This window comes from Onthophagus taurus, chromosome 11 (genome assembly GCF_036711975.1).
Source record: "Onthophagus taurus isolate NC chromosome 11, IU_Otau_3.0, whole genome shotgun sequence".
NCBI lineage: Eukaryota > Metazoa > Arthropoda > Insecta > Coleoptera > Scarabaeidae > Onthophagus > Onthophagus taurus.
Window position 1 is genome coordinate 28,856,921 of NC_091976.1, and position 18,912 is coordinate 28,875,832.

The 18,912-nt window shown below is 36.6% G+C and overlaps 1 long non-coding RNA gene across 2 annotated transcripts in view; it reads left to right on the forward strand.

The window, feature by feature from the left end:
• LOC139432200 (uncharacterized) overlaps nucleotides 1-18,442 on the forward strand; it is a 36,453-nt gene extending 18,011 nt beyond the window's left edge. The window contains exon 3 of one of the 2 annotated variants that reach the window (XR_011642070.1): nucleotides 18,145-18,442. This is a non-coding gene — a long non-coding RNA (uncharacterized lncRNA). Of the gene's footprint in view, nucleotides 1-10,472; nucleotides 10,674-18,144 lie in introns of those variants that run through there. The other variant, XR_011642071.1, reaches the window with a different exon arrangement.
• Nucleotides 18,443-18,912: the final 470 nt, after the last annotated feature.

The window sequence follows — 18,912 nt, forward strand, 5'->3', positions numbered from 1 at the left end:
TTTTTTGATTATCTTCTCAGATTGTGTATCTTATGCTTTGTTGCCAATCTAAAAATATAGTAGGAATTAACCTGTTGTTAATAGAGGTGACGCCGCAGAGGGGAAAAAAATCTTACAATTAGATATATCTAGTGATTATAATTTAATGAGTACGTCTCCCAAGACGGCTAAAGCCGAATGATTCTAGTTCTAGGTCTTGTGTTAGTTCTAGTGATAGTGTTAGTGTAAAACTTTGTTGGCTGGGCAATACAGTCCTCACCATTTAAATTTGCCGGTCCTCATGGTATTCTACCTGCGCTACCACAGTAGTGTATGGCGGAATTACTACCACACCTACCAAGAATATACAAAAGTTGCTTAGCATTCCGCTATGTTCCCTTATCTTGGAGAGCAGTAAAGGTAGTCTTCATCCCTATACCTGGGAGGAGAGATTACACTGATCCAAAATCATATACACCAATCAGTTTTTCCTCGTTCGTCGAGAAGGCGCTTGAAAGGCTATGTGAAAGATATATAAGAGAAACGACACTGGAAAGGTTTCCCCTGCACCCAAACCAGCATACATACACTCTGGGAAGATCAACAGAAACGGCCCTACAAGATAGGAGTTATCGACAGATCTTTAGACTAATACAGCCCTTAGAGACAAAGGAGTCCAGCCCGCACTAGCAGACTGGATTCTAAATATGCTCTCAAAAAGGGCCGCCCACGAATCTCACCCTGGACAGCCTTGTAAGACAAATCTCATCTGAAAAATTCAATGTCTGCGCCTATGCAGACTATCTAGCCGTTTTGGTTCATGGGAAGTTCGAAAACGTCCTATGTGACCGAATGCTGGCTGGACTGAGAATAATCGAACGCTGGTGTCGAGACTATTCTCTGTCGGTAAACCCGAATAAAACAGAGATTATCCTCTTCACAAGGAAAAGAAGGCTGGGTACCCTTAGAAAAAGTTCTAAAGTTCCCTTGCGCTTTCCCAATGTAGTGAAGTATCTGGGGTTAACCCTGGATAAAACGCTGACTTGGAGACCGCATATCGAAGGCTCGATGATAACCACATCAACAGCAGCAATGGAGAATGTAGTGTGCTTTCCTCCTCTCAATTATCATGTTGAGGAGGTGGTGATAGCAACAATGATCCGGCTGCGAGCGGTATCGCGGTTCATCCTCGTTGCTTGAGGACTGCCATCACAATCTTTGTGACACAGCCGCTAGTAATGAGATTACGATCTGCTAGCCAAAGGGTCATTCGGGAAATAAACTTCATGACATGGTGGACAAACTGGCAAGGAAAGCTGCAGGCGAACCTCCGGGATCGCCGGAACCATTCATTGCCCCAACAATAAGGTCTTTAATAGAGCTTCAAAAAGAGGAAACATGTAAGAAGTTTCTAAACTACTGGGACAAGACACCAGGATGTCGCCAAGCCAAGGAGGCTCTGATGTACCCTGATCCTAAACGAACAGATTTATTTATGAGGCTGTCCAGGAAGAACCTACGTTTGCTCATAGGTCTAATCACTGGACACTGGCATCTACAGAAGCACTTATTAAACATGGGAATAAGTGATACCGACATCTGCAGAGGATGCGGTGAGGAGGAGGAATCAGCGGAACACATTTTATGCGACTGCGTGGCCCTCCAAACATTAAGGTTATCCATTTTTGGAGATATCCAGATTAGCATGAGTGGAATCAGACCCGTATGAAACCCGAATGATTCTAGTTCTAGGTTTTGTGTTAGTTCTAGTGATAGTGCTAGTGTAAAACTAGAACTAACACTAGAACTAGAAACATTCGAATTTAGCCGCACGTCTCTCAAGACGGCTAAACCCGAATGATTCTAGTTCTAGGTCTTGTGTTAATTCTAGTGATATTGCTAGTGCAAAACTAGAACTAACACTAGACCGAGAACTAGAAACATTCGGATTTAGCCGCACGTCTCTCAAGACGGCTAAACCCGAATGATTCTAGTTCTAGGTCTTGTGTTAGTTCTAGTGACACTGATAGTGTAAAACTAGAACCAATACTAGACCGAGAACTAGAAACATTCGGATTAGCCACCTCTCAAGATGGTTAAACCCGAATGATTCTAGTTTTAGGTCTTGTGTTGGTTCTAGTGATATTGCTAGTGCAAAACTAGAACTAACACTAGACCGAGAACTAGAAACATTCGGATTTAGCCGCACGTCTTTCAAGACGACTAAACCCGAATGATTCTAGTTCTAGGTCTTGTGTTAATTCTAGTGATATGGCTAGTGTAAAACTAGAACTTGCACTAGAACTAGAAGCATTCGGATTTAGCCGCACGTCTCTCAAGACGGCTAAACCCGAATGATTCTAGTTCTAGGTCTTGTGTTAGTTCTAGTGATTGTGATAGTGTAAAACTAGAACCAATACTAGACCGAGAACTAGAAACATTCGGATTAGCCACCTCTCAAGATGGCTAAACTCGAATGATTCTAGTTTTAGGTCTAGTGTTAGTTCTAGTTTTACACTAGCCATATCACTAGAATTAACACAAGACCTAGAACTAGAATCATTCGGGTTTAGTCGTCTTGAAAGACGTGCGGCTAAACAGACCCGTATGAAACCCGAATGATTCTAGTTCTAGGTTTTGTGTTAGTTCTAGTGATAGTGCTAGTGTAAAACTAGAACTAACACTAGAACTAGAAACATTCGAATTTAGCCGCACGTCTCTCAAGACGGCTAAACCCGAATGATTCTAGTTCTAGGTCTTGTGTTAATTCTAGTGATATTGCTAGTGCAAAACTAGAACTAACACTAGACCGAGAACTAGAAACATTCGGATTTAGCCGCACGTCTCTCAAGACGGCTAAACCCGAATGATTCTAGTTCTAGGTCTTGTGTTAGTTCTAGTGACACTGATAGTGTAAAACTAGAACCAATACTAGACCGAGAACTAGAAACATTCGGATTAGCCACCTCTCAAGATGGCTAAACCCGAATGATTCTAGTTTTAGGTCTTGTGTTGGTTCTAGTGATATTGCTAGTGCAAAACTAGAACTAACACTAGACCGAGAACTAGAAACATTCGGATTTAGCCGCACGTCTTTCAAGACGACTAAACCCGAATGATTCTAGTTCTAGGTCTTGTGTTAATTCTAGTGATATGGCTAGTGTAAAACTAGAACTTGCACTAGAACTAGAAGCATTCGGATTTAGCCGCACGTCTCTCAAGACGGCTAAACCCGAATGATTCTAGTTCTAATTCTAGGTCTTGTGTTAGTTCTAGTGACAGTGATAGTGTAAAACTAGAACCAACACTAGACCGAGAACTAGAAACATTCGGATTTAGCCGCGCATCTCTCAAGATGGCTAAACCCGAATGATTCTAGTTTTAGGTCTTGTGTTAATTCTAGTGATATTGCTAGTGCAAAACTAGAACTAACACTAGACTGAGAATTAGAAACATTCGGATTTAGCCGCACGTCTCTCAAGACGGCTAAACCCGAATGATTCTAGTTCTAGGTTTTTTGTTAGTTCTAGTGATATTGCTAGTGTAAAACTAGAACTAACACTAGACCTAGAACTAGAAAGTATCGGGTTTAGCCGCACGTATGTCAAGATTGCTAAACCTAAAAGTACGTCCTTTTTTATGTTTATTTAAAACGAAGGGTTTAGGTTCAAACTACATACAACGAAGGGTTTAATGTACAAGCAACCAGCTTCACACGTACGTTTCTCTGGGAATCCCTCATTTATGATGAATATTTGTGTTAGGTTAGGTGCTTATTTTAGTGTTCTGTATTTCATTCAGGTTACTATTTCTCCTGATTTTTCTACACCATAAATTTATAAGCAATTAATCCTACAACAGTACTCAAAATGGCTACAAAAAGACCTGCGAGGGAAATAAATTTAATTGCCAAACGTGCAAAGTCAGTTATGATTCTAGAAAAAAAGATTCAAATTCTTGATATGCTCCGGGAAGGGAAAAGAGCTACCGAATTAGGTCGGGTCTTTAAGAAGATCTATAAAGAAACAAGAAGATGTAATCAGAAATAGCGTACAAATCTTCGGACTGAAGACCTAGGCCACAGAAATATACCATTAACTAGGGCTAGATTAATGGATAAAGCCAAGGAATTGTATCAACATTTTTCGGGTGATATGGATTGTGCAGAAAGTGACTGTAAATTTAAAGCAAGCAGGGAATGGTTCGAAAGATTCAAAACTCGTTTTAATCTCTATAGCATTAAGTTGTGTGGAGAATCAGTTTCAGCTGATCATGAGTAAGCTGCAAAATTTTCTGGTGAAATAATAAAATTAATAGAAGAAAAAGGTTACTGTCCTGAACAAGTATTTAATGCGGATGAAACAAATGTCAACAAGAACATACATTTCAAAAAATGAAAAGACAGCTCCTGGTTTTAAATCAGCTAAGGATAGAGTTACACTTTTATTTTGTGCAAATGCAATCGGAGACTTTATTACAAAACCACTGTTAATATATCGAGCAGCTAATCTACGAGCTTTAAAAACCAAGGAGAAAGAAACTCTTCCTGTCTATTGGCGAGCTAATTCAAAAGCTTGTATGACTTCTCAAGTATTTATAAAGAGTGTTTCGTTAAAGAAGTGGAGCGTTATCTAAAATCAAAAAATTATCTCATCCAGTAGATGCTTTCAAATTAGCTCACTCACCTGTGGAGGTGGTATTTCTTCTCCCAAACTCAACATCCTTGTTACAACCTTTGGATCAAGGTGTTATAAAAGCTTTTAAAAGATCCGGCACACGTTCAATTTTGTACATGAGAAATTATAAATGACATTAACACTGCACAAAGTGCAAGTGATGTTGATGAGGCAATAAACAGAGCTGTCTTTTCTGCACGGTTTCTACAGGGAGATGATTTCAAAGCAAGATATCGAATCTTTCGTCAATGACCATGAGGAAGAGTTGTAAAGTGCAGAAGATATTAATTCCTCATGTAACTAATTAACGTTGAAGGAAATTAATTTATTTATACAAGAAACAAATAATCTTGCTGAAAAGATAGTAGGATCCATAACATCTAGATTAATATATTTTTATGTATTGCATCGTAAATAAAATTCACTGTATATATATACCATGTAGACCTTAAGAACGAAGGATAAAAATAGAAACAGGAATCTACATGGAATTCGCTCTGAAAGGCAGGTTATGCGACCTATTCGTTGTCATAGTTGTTAGGAAGGTCGAAATTTCCAGGAAGGCCGCCGTCCGTCAAGTGAACCGTGCCTATGCCAGGCCACTTGGATCTCGTCGCAGGTCTTTCTGTTCAAGCGATATATCACGGTCTCTGAAACCGCGCGGCAAATCTTCTTACGTCCAATTAAGCGCGAAACTATGAGTCCCATCAAAGAACAACGAACGGTATAAAGATTCCGACGCGGTCGAAGTTGCGGTGACGTCCTGCATCCGGTCGTCTCTTCTGATGATCGTGCATTGCTTTTTTTAACAAGAACGCTTTTTCGACGACCCGATCCGGTTGCGACCCCTTTTCAACGTTTCTATGTATTATATATATTATAATATAACAAAACAAATTTTATGAAGCAAAAAACTCGCTGCTATGACTGTTTTATATGACACCGGATTTAATCTCGCATTATAATTTGCCGTAATCAACTCGAGATAGACAGAAAGAACGAGGCGCCGTAAATGTGTGTTTACAAATTGCTTATACAAACTTTCAACACGCAAACACCGATGATATCATATTTGCTTTATTTCTAAGTTGATTTTGATTAATTACAAATAATTTATAGAATTAAATAAATTTATTTTCTCAATTTTCCACTACTTAAAAGATGATCTCATCCGTATTTATCTTTAGGAGCTTAACGGATCTCCATCAAAATAGGTCAACTGGTTTGAATGACAACTTTCTATGGTTTGAATGGGAGTTCTCGACGTCCGCCCCATTCTAAACTGGGAATTTTTAAGTAACACCAAGTCGTTCATCCCATTCTATTTAGATAGATTAGCGCTACCTGCCCTGATGCTTCCACTTGTCGGATTTTAGTAGAAAACTATGACAACTAGCTGACAGGTCTATAATCCATAGTTAACCGCAAAAGAAGTAAATAATTAGCCGTCACGAGAACGCAAAATTTAAGGAAGGAGAAGATGACGAGTCTGGAGGATGGACGGGATCGTCGACTCGAGACGAAATAATTACAATAAATTAAATGTGAGGGTCCCCATTTAATGAATTAGATTGCGTCACCGGCGAATGGGCCGGACCGCTTCGTCTGCGCTCGCTATGTCATTTAAAACGAATTGGCTCACACGCGTACATGCCCAATTTATTATCAACACAAACCACATCCCTCCGAGCATAGGTTTCCTATTTCATAAGTTTCCTTTATTAATGATTAGATTTGCGATTGCCGGTCAGCCGGTCTCATAATATGATAACTAATACTAATGTAAGTGTTACGTTAGAAAGTCTTTATCAAATTAACGTGTTTCAATATTTAAATTAAGGACGGAATTAAAACACTCTTCCTATAAAATAAATAGAATGCTTCTGATAGGGAATCTTCACCACTTTTTTTTGTCCATTTACCATTTCAATTTTCAACAATTAATATCTTAAGAATTTAAAGGTATTTTTAAGGACGAGGTTTTTCATTAAAAAGCTTATACTTTTCTTTATAATTACTGAAAAGATCTTATTAATACTTTAATTACTCGATTTCTTATGATTTTTTGAAAATAAGTTGAAAAAGCTACTAACTGAAATTTAACATCATTTTCAAAAGTTAATATCTCAAGAATTAAAAGTTATTTTTATAAGTGGGCTTCTTCATTGAAAAGGTTATACTTTTCTGTATGATTGGTGAAAATATCTTGTTTATACTTTAATTAATCGATTTTTAATGATTTTTTGAAAATCAGTTAAAAAGACAATTAACTTAAATTTAACATCATCTTCAAAAGTTAATATCTCAAGAATTAAAAGGTATTTTTAAATATGGTTTTTATAATCGAAAAGCTTATATTTTTGTTTATGGTTACTGAAAATATCTTGATGATACTTTAAAGAGTCGATTTCTTATGATTTTTTGAAAATAAGTTAAAAAACTACTAACTGAAATTTAACATCACTTTTAAAAGATAATATCTCAAGAATTAAAAGGTATTTTTATACGTGGGCTTCTTCATTGAAAAGCTTATACTTTTCTGTATGATTGGTGAAAATATCTCGTTTATACTTTTATCAATCGATTTTTTATGATTTTTTGAAAATCAGTTGAAAAAAACTATTAACTGAAATTTAACATCATCTTCAAAAGTTAATATCTCAAGAATTAAAAGGTATTTTTATAAGTGGGCTTCTTCGTTGAATAGCTTATACTTTTCTGTATGATTGGTGAAAATATCTTGTTTATACTTTAATTAATCGATTTTTAATGATTTTTTGAAAATCAGTTAAAAAAACAATTAACTTAAATTTAACATCATCTTCAAAAGTTAATATCTCAAGAATTAAAAGGTATTTTTAAATATGGTTTTTATAATTGAAAAGCTTATATTTTTGTTTATGGTTACTGAAAATACCTTGATAATACTTTAAAGAGTCGATTTCTTATGATTTTTTGAAAATAAGTTAAAAAGCTACTAACTGTAATTTAACATCATTTTCGAAAGTTAATATCTCAAGAATCAAAAGGTATTTTTATAAATGGGTTTCTTCATTGAAAAGCTTATACTTTTCTGTATTATTGGTGAAAATATCTTGTTTATACTTTAATTAATCGATTTTTTATGATTTTTTGAAAATCAGTTGAAAAAACTATTAACTCAAATTTAACATCATCTTCAAAAGCTATTATCTCAAGAATGAAAAGGTACTTTTAAAAATGGGGGTTTTCTTATTGTTTTTATTTGTTCTTATTGTTTTTCTTATCTTATTGATACTTTAATTACTCGATATCTTATAATTTTTGGAAAATAAGTTGAAAAAACCATTAACTTAAATTTAACATCATCTTCAAAAGTTAATATCTCAAGAATTAAAAGGTATTTTTAAATATGGTTTTCCTAATTGAAAAGCTTATACTTTTGTTTATGATTGCTGAAAATATCTTGTTGATACTTTAATTAGTTGATTTTTTATGATTTTTTGAAAATAAGTTGAAAAAACTATTATTTGAAATTTAATATAATCTTTAAAAGTTAATATCTCGAAAATTAAGTGGTAGTTTTAAAAATGATTTTCTTCATTGAAAAGCTTATACTTTTCTTCATGGTTACTGAAAATATCTTGTTGATACTTTAATTAGTCGATTTCTTATGATTTTTTGAAAATAAGTTGAAAAAAACTATTAACTCAAATTTAACATAATCTTCAAAAATTAATATCTCATGAACTAAAAGGTATTTTTAGAAACGGTTTTCTTCATTAAAAAGCTCATACTTTTCTTTACGATTACTGAAAAGATCTTATTAATACTTTAATTACTCGATTTCTTATGATTTTTTGAAAATAAGAGTAAAAAGCTATTAACTCAAATTTAACATAATCTTCAAAAATTAATATCTCATGAACTAAAAGGTATTTTTAAAAACGGTTTTCTTCATTAAAAAGCTCATACTTTTCTTTATGATTACTGCAAAATCTCTTGTTAATCCTTTAATTAGTCGATTTCTTATGATTTTTTCAAAATAAGTTAAAAAAACTACTAATTGATATTTAACATAATTTTCAAAAGTTAATATCTCAAGAATTAAAAGGTATTTCTAAATATGGGTTTCTTCATTGAAAAGCTTATAATTTTCTTTATGATTACTGAAAATATCTTGTTGATGCTTTAATTAGTCGATTTCTTATGATTTTTTGAATATAAGTTGAAAAACTATTATTTGAAATTTAACATAATCTTGAAAACTTAATATCTCAAGAATTGAAAGGTATTTTTTAAAACAGATTGTTTCATTAATAAGCTGATACTTTTCTTTATGATTACTGAAAATGTCTTATTGATGCTTTAATAAGTCGATTTCTTATGATTTTTTGAAAAGAAATTGAAAAAACTATTAACTAAAATTTAACATAATCTTCAAAAGTTAATATTTCAAGACCTATAAGAAATTTTTAAAAACGGAGTTCTTCACTGAAAAGCTTATACTTTTCTTTATAATTACTGAAAAGATCTTATTCATACTTTAATTACTCGATTTCTTATGATTTTTTGAAAATAAGTTGAAAATACCGTTAACAGAAATTTAACATAATCTTCAAATATTAATATCTCAAGAACCAAAAGATATTTTAAAAAACGGGGTTCTTCATTGAAAAGCTTATATTTGTCTTTATAATTACTGAAAATATCTTGGTGACACTTTAATTAGTCAATTTATTATGATTTTTTGAAAATAAGTTGAAAAAACTATTATTTGAAATTTAACGTAATCTTCAAAATTTATTATCTCAAGAACTATAAGGTATTTTTAAAAGCGGGGTTTTTCATAAAAAAGCTTATACTTTTCTTCATGGTTACTGAATATATTTTATTGATGCTTTAATTAGTCGATTTATTATGATTTTTTGAATATAAGTTGAAAAATCTATTAACTTAAATTTTACATAATCTTGAAAAGCTAATATCTCAAGAACTGAAAGGTAGTTTTAAAAGCGGATTGCTTCATTAAAAAGCTTATACTTTTCTTTATAATTACTGAAAAGATCTTATTAATACTTTAATTACTCGATTTCTTATGATTTTTTGAAAATAAGTTGAAAAAGCTATTAACTCAAATTTAACATAATCTTCAAAAATTAATATCTCAAGAACCAAAAGATATTTTTAAAAACGGGGTTCTTCATTGAAAAGCTTATACTTTTTTTTACAATTACTGAAAATATCTTGTTGATACTTTAATTAGTCGATTTATTATGATTTTTTGAAAATAAGTTGAAAAAACTATTGTTTGAAATTTAACATAATCTTCAAAAGTTAATATCTCAAGAATTGAAAGGTATTTTTTAAAACGGATTGTTTCATTAATAAGCTTATACTTTTCTTTATAATTACTGAAAAGATCTTATTAATACTTTAATTACTCGATGTCTTATGATTTTTCGAAAATAAGTTGAAAAAACTATTAACTCAAATTCAACATAATCTTCAAAAGTTAATATCTCAAGACCTATAAGGTATTTTTAAAAACGGTGTTCTCCACTGAAAAGATTATGCTTTTCTTTATGATTACTGAAAATATCTTATTGATGCTTTAATTAGTCGATTTCTTATGATTTTTTGAAAATAAATTGAAAAAACTATTAACTAAAATTTATTATAAAATTTATATTATAAGGTAATTTATTATTGAAAATATCTGAAAAAATAACTTGAAAGAATTGTCAACTTGAGCAAGTTATCATAATCCTCAAAAATTAATATCTCAAGAGATAAAAAATTAATTTCAAGATTAAAAGGGACTTTTATTTGATTTAGATTTTTGCAGATGATATCTTAATGAAATCTCGATCCGTATTGAATATTTCAATTTATTGAAAAGCAATCACGCAGAAGATTGTCGAAGGGTACGGAGTTTTCCAATAGATGAAAAAGCGGTCGTCCGAGAAGAGTGAAGAAGAGCCCGAGAGAAGAGGTGACAATGCGGGGCGACAAATAAAGGAGTTGAGCGGAAGCGACGTCGGGGCAGCGCCACGCTCTCTTAAAATATATTTATCAATGAGCCGAGGCATTGGGGGCGGGGGTCGCGGTGGGGCCCGGGGGGCGGCTTCCCGCTCGTTCTCTTGAATGTGTGAAACAGCTGACTGTCTGTCGGGGGCCGTGGTGGGGTGATTCCCACGACTCCGAGCAAGGCCGGGGACCTGTAGAATGCGGCGAAGAAGGGGGGCCCCGACGAACGACCGGCTATGGCTCATCCCGTTCCAAGACTCCAACTTCTCTTCTCTGCCAGACCAGACGATCGACCTTTTTCTTCTTCTGACGGCCGAGCACACCCAGAATGAACATTTTCTTATTCACAAAACAATACATAACTCTAAAAATAATGATTATTATAATTAACACTTCAATTACTTTGAAAAAATTCAAAGAAATCTTGTGAAATTACCTACATTTGTTTAAATTGTTTATTTTCTTTTTGTTAACAAATAGAAGTAAAAGTATATTAAAACCAGCTCGGAGACGAGTTTGGGATTGCCAATTGTCGAAGCGGTTAGCGAACGTTCGGAGTCGATAATTAAGAATCCGCTTTCTGTCCGAAAAGGGGCCGGGCGTCTTTCACACGCCCGCGGCCCTGTTATTATCCGAGGCACATAATGCCTCCGTCGCAATTTACAAAGAGGGGCTGCGGCGCTCCCCACGGAGAACGAGACGCGGCCTCCGCCGCCCGATGGACGGCATTCCAGCGGTGGCGGCGGCGGCGGCCCGACAGGAAGGTCCAGTTTTAGGGCCGTCTTATAAGTAATAAGGTGAGGAGAAAACACTTTGGCGGTGCGCCTTTGCCGGCCCGAACGCAAACAAAGCCCTCGCTCCTTCTTCTCACAACAACCGCACCACGTTGTACAACCGAACCAAAACCAACCAACCACACAGTTCGATTCTTTCTTTCATTTTAAATGTTAATTCAATAATGCACTTTCAAAGTGTCTAAACTCGAAACAAAAGAGATCAAACAACCGAACTAAACGCTCAATAAATTTGTTTTAGAGATTTTTCCCAACAAAGAGAAATTCTTTGAAAAGGTGAAAAAAAGTTGTCATAAACGATGGGGGTAATAATTTTCGGTTTAATTTCGGTTGCGTTGAGTTAATCTTGTCTCGAACCGTTCCGCACGGTCGGAGATGGTTCAGGGAAAAACCGCGCCACCTTAACGAATGTGCCCTTTGTCCCCCCGACAATGAAACGGGTCCTTGCTGGCGCCTCTAAATATCGAGCTTTATTGACCGGCGCCGCGTAATTGACAATTAGAAGAGAGAGAAAGAAATTAGTCGTTGTCTAACGTCAGTTTCCTTTTGAACATTCTGCGAATTAAGGACTTAAAATAAACCATCGTCATTGTACCTAGAGGCCCCTTCGTTTTGTTTCACCGGTCTCTCGGAATTCCTTCTTCGTACGCTACGCGGAGGAATTATTCCTTAAACGGAGCGCGATTGCAACCAGTCCCCCCTTTTTAGCAGTCCAGATTCGAAGAGAATCAAGAAACTGTTATGACTTGTCTTTTGTTGAATGATTATTCTTTTTACAAAGATTACAAAGTTTTTGATTTTCAGATTTTTATCATCTTTTTTTATTAGCAAATCTTTCGCCTATCTAAGCTAATTCGAACGTTTCTTCAATACTTGCAGGTTCTTTAATTCTCGTTAGATAGGAAATTTCATCTTTCGAGTGCCTTTTCATGTACTTTCGGCTAATGGTATTTAGACTCTCCATTAATTGTGTATAAGACTGTTTGTAAGAAAATTTATTTAATGAAATTACTTTTAAATCATCCCAAGAGCTAATAACTTGATAAAAAAGTTCTGTACTAGCATGTGATTTTGTGTGATTTCCATTAAAAGATTTCGTGATCATTACAACAGAATTTGAGTATTCATGATTTCAGTTTCAGGAGAACTTGCTCTCGAAATTTGATTATGAGTATTAGTGTTTGTAGACATTTTGATAACCAATATGGAATATGGGAAAAAAATATGAGGAAAAGTATCAAAAATAGTCTTACTTTCAATGAGTTTTCTTTCAAATAGAATCTCGCTCTAGGAATTGAACTTCGCCAAACTTGAATACTACTTTGATCGTACGCTGAAAAACCGTGATGACTAGAAAAATTCTACGTGCACCATTGGATTCCACGTGAAAAAATCTATTAGAACCCGTTTTTACTTTCTTACTAAGTTTCCTGATAGCCAAGATACAGGAGGTGTCTGAAAATTGTAAATTTACAAAAACGAAGAGGGCTATGAAAATTTGGTTTAAAATTGGAAGTTTCACAAAAAAGTAGTGAAAGCCGCAACTTTCTATCTTTCATAATAACTGAGATATTTGGACACCCTGTACAAGCGAATAGCACAATGTTCTCTTCTACTTATGATTTAAAAAATGACATCTTGAGTACAACAATCTCAACGAAGCAAACGACTTTTGCACCAAATTTTTAATATCTTCCTCAATTCTCAATTTGGAATCAATTACCAGACCAAGACTCCTCGCTGCATTTACAACAGGGATGAAACTGCCTGCAATAACAATATTTGAGTTTCCGGAAATAAACTCAAGAGCTTTTTTGTTAGTAAAATATAGTATGGATGACTTGTCTGGATTGATTTGCAAACAATGTTGGTAAGAAATCAGAGCCACCAAGAGTGTTTCTAGAGTTTTAGGACATCATCACATTATCATTGATTCTCAGGTTTAATTCATCAACAAATTGATGAGATGTTCTGCTGTTGAAGCTGTTTAATCAGGAGTTTCAAACTGCGATATACACTGTTGGACATAATTCACGAGCACACCTTATATAATCTACGTGAATTTATCTTCACGTGAACACGTGAAGATAAATCCATGATATTTGCGGAGCACAAAGATTTACTGTAGACGAGTTTATTCATCGAGTTTCGAGTTGTTCCGTCGCGGCATTGTTGACTGAGCCGCTCTTCCAAGTGGAACATTCCGTCGCTATGGAGACCGAAGTGGATGGAAAATACTGGTCGTTATTAATGTGGTGTGAAGAATCACATTGTTATCGTACTCTGCGCGCAATGGATGGGCGATCGCATTACTTAAGCGAGTTTGAGCGAGGAATGTTTGAGGGTATGCACATTGAGGGTGTATCGTTCTGTGAAATTGCGCGTCGTCTCGAGCGGTCGTTATCGGCAGTGCAACGGGCATGGCGAGAATGGTCTGAGGTAGGACATAGGTACCTACAGCCGCGGCCCCAGCACCCCAGCACACGAGGATCGCACTCTTGTGCTCAGCGCTTTAGCGTCGTGTGCGTCCTCCTCAAGGCAACTTGGAGCTGTTTGGCCACCGGCAGGGGAAGGCGCTCTCACTACGCGAACTGTATGGCGGCGTTTGGTAGATAGTGGACTGCGCGCGCGTCGTGCGATACAGCGGATTCCAGTAACACCCGAGCACCGCAGCATACGTCACGAGTGGGTCGACGCTAGGCCTTACTAGGTTTCCGAGTAGAGGGACATTTTGTTTTCCGACGAATCAAGATTCGAATTGAGCACCGGTGATGCGCGAATTTTAGTTCGTCGGAGACGTGGTGATCGTCTACTCGAGCAGTGCGTGCAAGAATGCCCTATCCACCGACAACCGAGCATTATGGTATGGAGTGCTATTACACAAGGTGGACGTACACGTCTGCTGCGTGTATAGCAGACCATGACAGGTCAACGATACGTAGATGAGGTGCGACGGTCCGTTGTGCTTCCCTACGTTCGGAGGCACCCAGGTCTGCTATACAAGCACGACAACGTCCGAACGCACATCGGGCGTATTGTACAGACCTTTGTGGAATGGAAGAGCACCGTATACGAATGCTTCCTAGGCCAGCTCGTTTTCCGGATCTAAATCTAATCGAACATGTTTGGAACATGACTGGTCGGAGACTTCTACGTAATCCGGCTTCCTCGGCTAACGTTGAGGAGCTATGGAGGCGATTTGGGGTGGCATGGTTGGTCATCCCTCTTGCTACAATACAGCGACTTATAGACTCTATGCCACGTCGTGTAGCGATGGTACGCGAAGCTCCCGGGGATACTCTCGCTATTGATGTTTCTCCTCCCAGCAGAGTTGTGCCGCTCTCCTTGTGAGAGTAAGTTACACTACTTTAGTACTACTTCCATACCAAATTTTATTGCGCTAGACACACGCGTTCAGATTATACAGGGTGTGCTCGTGAATTATTTCCAACAGTGTATTATTATTATTGATATTAGAAGCGCTTCGATAGCAAAGATCTTTAGCGCTCACTGTATTTATAATTGATGGAACAAATCAATACATTTAAAAAAATTCAACTAAACTAACAGGATTCGCGTATGCATCATCCAGGCGTTGAGGTCATAATAATATAAATAATAATATAAACATACAGGTCTTGGTTCTCGTTTTAACAAATAACCGGAAGTTAGTGGTGTATGTCCTATATGTAATCTCGCTAGTTTCACCTGTTCTAATCTATTGAAGATAATGGGCTAATTCCAAGGTTTTATTAAGGGTTTGATACGGCGCAGAAAACTTTCATTGTGTTGCCAATCATTCTGCCACTTGTTATATACTAGAGATTTAAGTTGCCTTGTGACATCCTTATGTCCTGCTGCTTTATCTGCCCTATCATTAAATTCAATGCCGATATGACTCGGCACCCATATAAATACGATCAATTTTCCAGAAAGCAAGATAACATGTAACAATTCTCCAACCATCCGTACCATCGGTTCATTTGGACACATTGCTTGTAATGATTTAACAGCACTCAACGAGTCTGTAACTATGACAATGTTTTTTCCATACGGATGAATAACAGAGTCTGGAAGATGGCATATAATTCCGCAAAGAAGATAGACGCAAAGCTCTGTAAGCTCCATGAATAATCGCTATCCCCAACCACAAATGAGCAACCAACCCCACTCTCCCTTTTGGAACCATCAGTATAAATAAAAACATACTGCATAAAGAAAGTAGCAGTTCTTTGGCCCTTACTACTGCCGGTTTTGTGACTGTTGATCTGTACACAGGTGGCTGTTGGGAAAACAATATACAGATTGGGTGCTCAGGTTGTATGCGTTTTTATACAAAATAATTAAGAATTTGCCAATTACGCCGATGGTGAAGAGGGGCAATACTAGACTCACAATATAAACTATGAACCGGACTAGTGGGAAAAGCTCCAAGTATGTACCGTATTGGAAGATTGTTTTTCTCCATGCAAATCATCATTCAACTCATTTTGGCTTGTTAATAATAAATAAATTTATTGCTATAATAAGAAACAAAAAATACAAATCAAAGAAAATGTATACATTTAACTTAATACATAAATACGGGCAAAAGGGTCGATTTATCGCGTAAGCGATATCTTCCAAACAACCCAATCAATCAAAAGTATACTAAGTTACATAGAAAAACAATAAATGAACGGCAAGCTGCTATGCTAAACTTATGGTCACCAAAAACGGTGCATAATGATAGTTGCTGGAATAAAAGAAGAAAAGAAGAGAAGAAAAGTAGAAGAAGAGAAGAAAAAGTTTTCAGGAAGATACTTGGAGAGCCAATAAATGACGTTTCAGGTGGTTTCTAAATGTTACAAGGTGAGGAATATTACGGATCTCAGTAGGCAGACTATTCCAAAGGGTTACTGCCTGCACAGCAAACGATTTATGGTAAATCTCGGTACTATGGGTCGGGAACATAAGTACAGAATCTAACTGAGATCTAGTAGGTAAACCATGCGACGACAAGCGTTGAAATATACAATACAAATACCTTGGGGTTTGATTGTGAAGAACAGTATATAACATAGTTAATATACGAAACGATCTACGGTTCTGACAGCTTAATATCTGCAAATAATTACGGTATGGGGTTATGTGTTGAGATCTCTCGAGATCAAAGATATACCGTATGCAGTTGTTTTGAAGTCTTTGCAGTTTGTTTCGTAGTGTTACCGAAAGATCAGGATATACCGTGTCAGCATAATCAATATGGGGGAAAATCAGGGAAAAACAAAGATTACGACGGATCATGGGAGGAAGGAAGCAACGGAGACTTTTCAGTGAGTGGAAACAATGATAGACCTTTCTGCAGACGGATTGAATTTGAGGTTTCCAGGACATTGTAGAATCCATAACCACCCCAAGGTTTCTAACCGTGTCTGACAGCTGAATAATGTCTCCGTCAAGCATTAAGTGAATGGATGAAAAATTATTCAGCTTTGCCAGTAAAGGTCGACTGCCAAACGCAATTGCTTGAGTTTTAGCAGTATTTCATTTAAGGCCATAACGTTGGGACCAATCCAAAATATTGGAAAGGTCATGATTAAGACGTGCAATTGCTTCCGGAAAATCATCAATAGTTGTCGTAGTGTAAATTTGGAGGTCATCAACATAGACATGATAATTACAAGAAATACAGTGGGTGACGGCACACTACCCTGGGGTACACCACATTTAATGTCACAAGCAGACGAGAGCGTAGAATCAGCACGCACACACAAGGAACGACAGGAAAAGTAAGATTGAAACCAAGATAAACATGAAGAGGTAAATCCAAGGGCAACTAGTGACGCCAACAAAAGATCGTGATCAACCGAATCGAACGCCTTGCTGAAATCAAGTAATACAAGGATGGTAACACAACGTTTGTCGCAAGCATACCTAATATCATCTGTAATCTTAATAAGCTTGTTATAGTTGCCGATGAGAATCAATGGTCTATAATTTGGTTCACGTGGTCGAATCGATTAATAGTGTCTTTTTCCGACAAAATATTAAAGTAGGACTTCAGTATTGCCAAACTGCTAATTCAACCTTTCCAGTTTATTTAAGCAACTTCGGTAGTATCATAATTAAGGACTTCGATGGTTTTCTTTCAGTTGATGATTGATATTAATAGAAGCAGTTTTTTAAATGTATTTGTGCCATCTTTGGAGATTTGCTTAATGACTCTTTATGGATATAATGTAAACAAATTACATTTTGTTTACGAGAAGAGGTTGAGAACAAAACATTATAATTTTCTTTCAAAAACCTTCATCAAAACGAACACATTTATGACCTATTAGATTTGGTTACGCAGCCTTTTTTTCCCCGATAATTAGTGAGTTACGAAATTGGTGACCGAAAAAACACCGGAGTGTAATGAAATAATGAAAAGAGCAAACGTAACGTAATCTAAAAGAAAAAGAAAGAAAAGTCGTTTTAAGACGTAGAAACAAAACGTTTTTTACGTATCGCAATTCGTACGCGACAATTTATTAAACAAACACGCTTTATGACCACGGTCGGTTTCCGTTTCTTGCTGTTTGCTGGGTCGAATGTTTGTCCGCTGATCTGTCTGCCTCTCTTTCTTCCGTTGTTATGAATGAATGCGTTCCAGGAACGGTACAGTCGTCCTAAGATTATTTACAGACCCCGTTTCATTTCAGATTTTGGTCCTAACTGTTCGCCCGTAGTCGATTTCGAGAGGATTTCGTCGTCGACGGGAGACCGGGTTGCTTCTGCTGCTGCAAGCGCCATATTTATTTACACTTGTTACACGCCATAAAAGTCTCTGGAATTCCACCTGTTTATTCGTTCCCAGTGGGGTACTCAAAGACCGACCCGAGACCGTGGCCGCCAGACAAAGAGAGCGAGCGAGGATGGAAAGCGGCCACAAAAGAATCTTCACCGCGTCGGTGTGGACAAGAGATTTTAAAGAATTCACACAACTAACAATAATAATATGTACGAGGATGTATAAGATCCATAATATTTCAAACCTATGCGTAATAATTTGTTTTAATCACTTTAGAAAGATGTGGTTAACGAGATGCAAGAAAACGCAACCAGGAGGACGACGTCAACAACGACGGGGAGAAGGTTTCAACCGATCCCGCAGCAAGTCGATCTCGTTTCGATGGAATGCTGGACGTTGGGTGGCCAAATTACGCTCTTCCACCGTGCCGTCCAGACAAAAACACGCCGAGGCCAACGGGAGTACGGCCGAATGCTTCGGCGGCTGAAGAAAACGGCGGATCAGATGTTGTACCTTACCGTAACTTGACTCGGTCGGCTTCAATCGAAATTTGCACGCCCAATTTTATTGTTAGACCAAATAGAAACTCAATAATCATATAAAGATTTATAGATGTTTTAAGATTGTGACCCTGCAGGAATTCGCTTCGCAAGGGCTTTAGGTGAACGCCCCCGTAGCG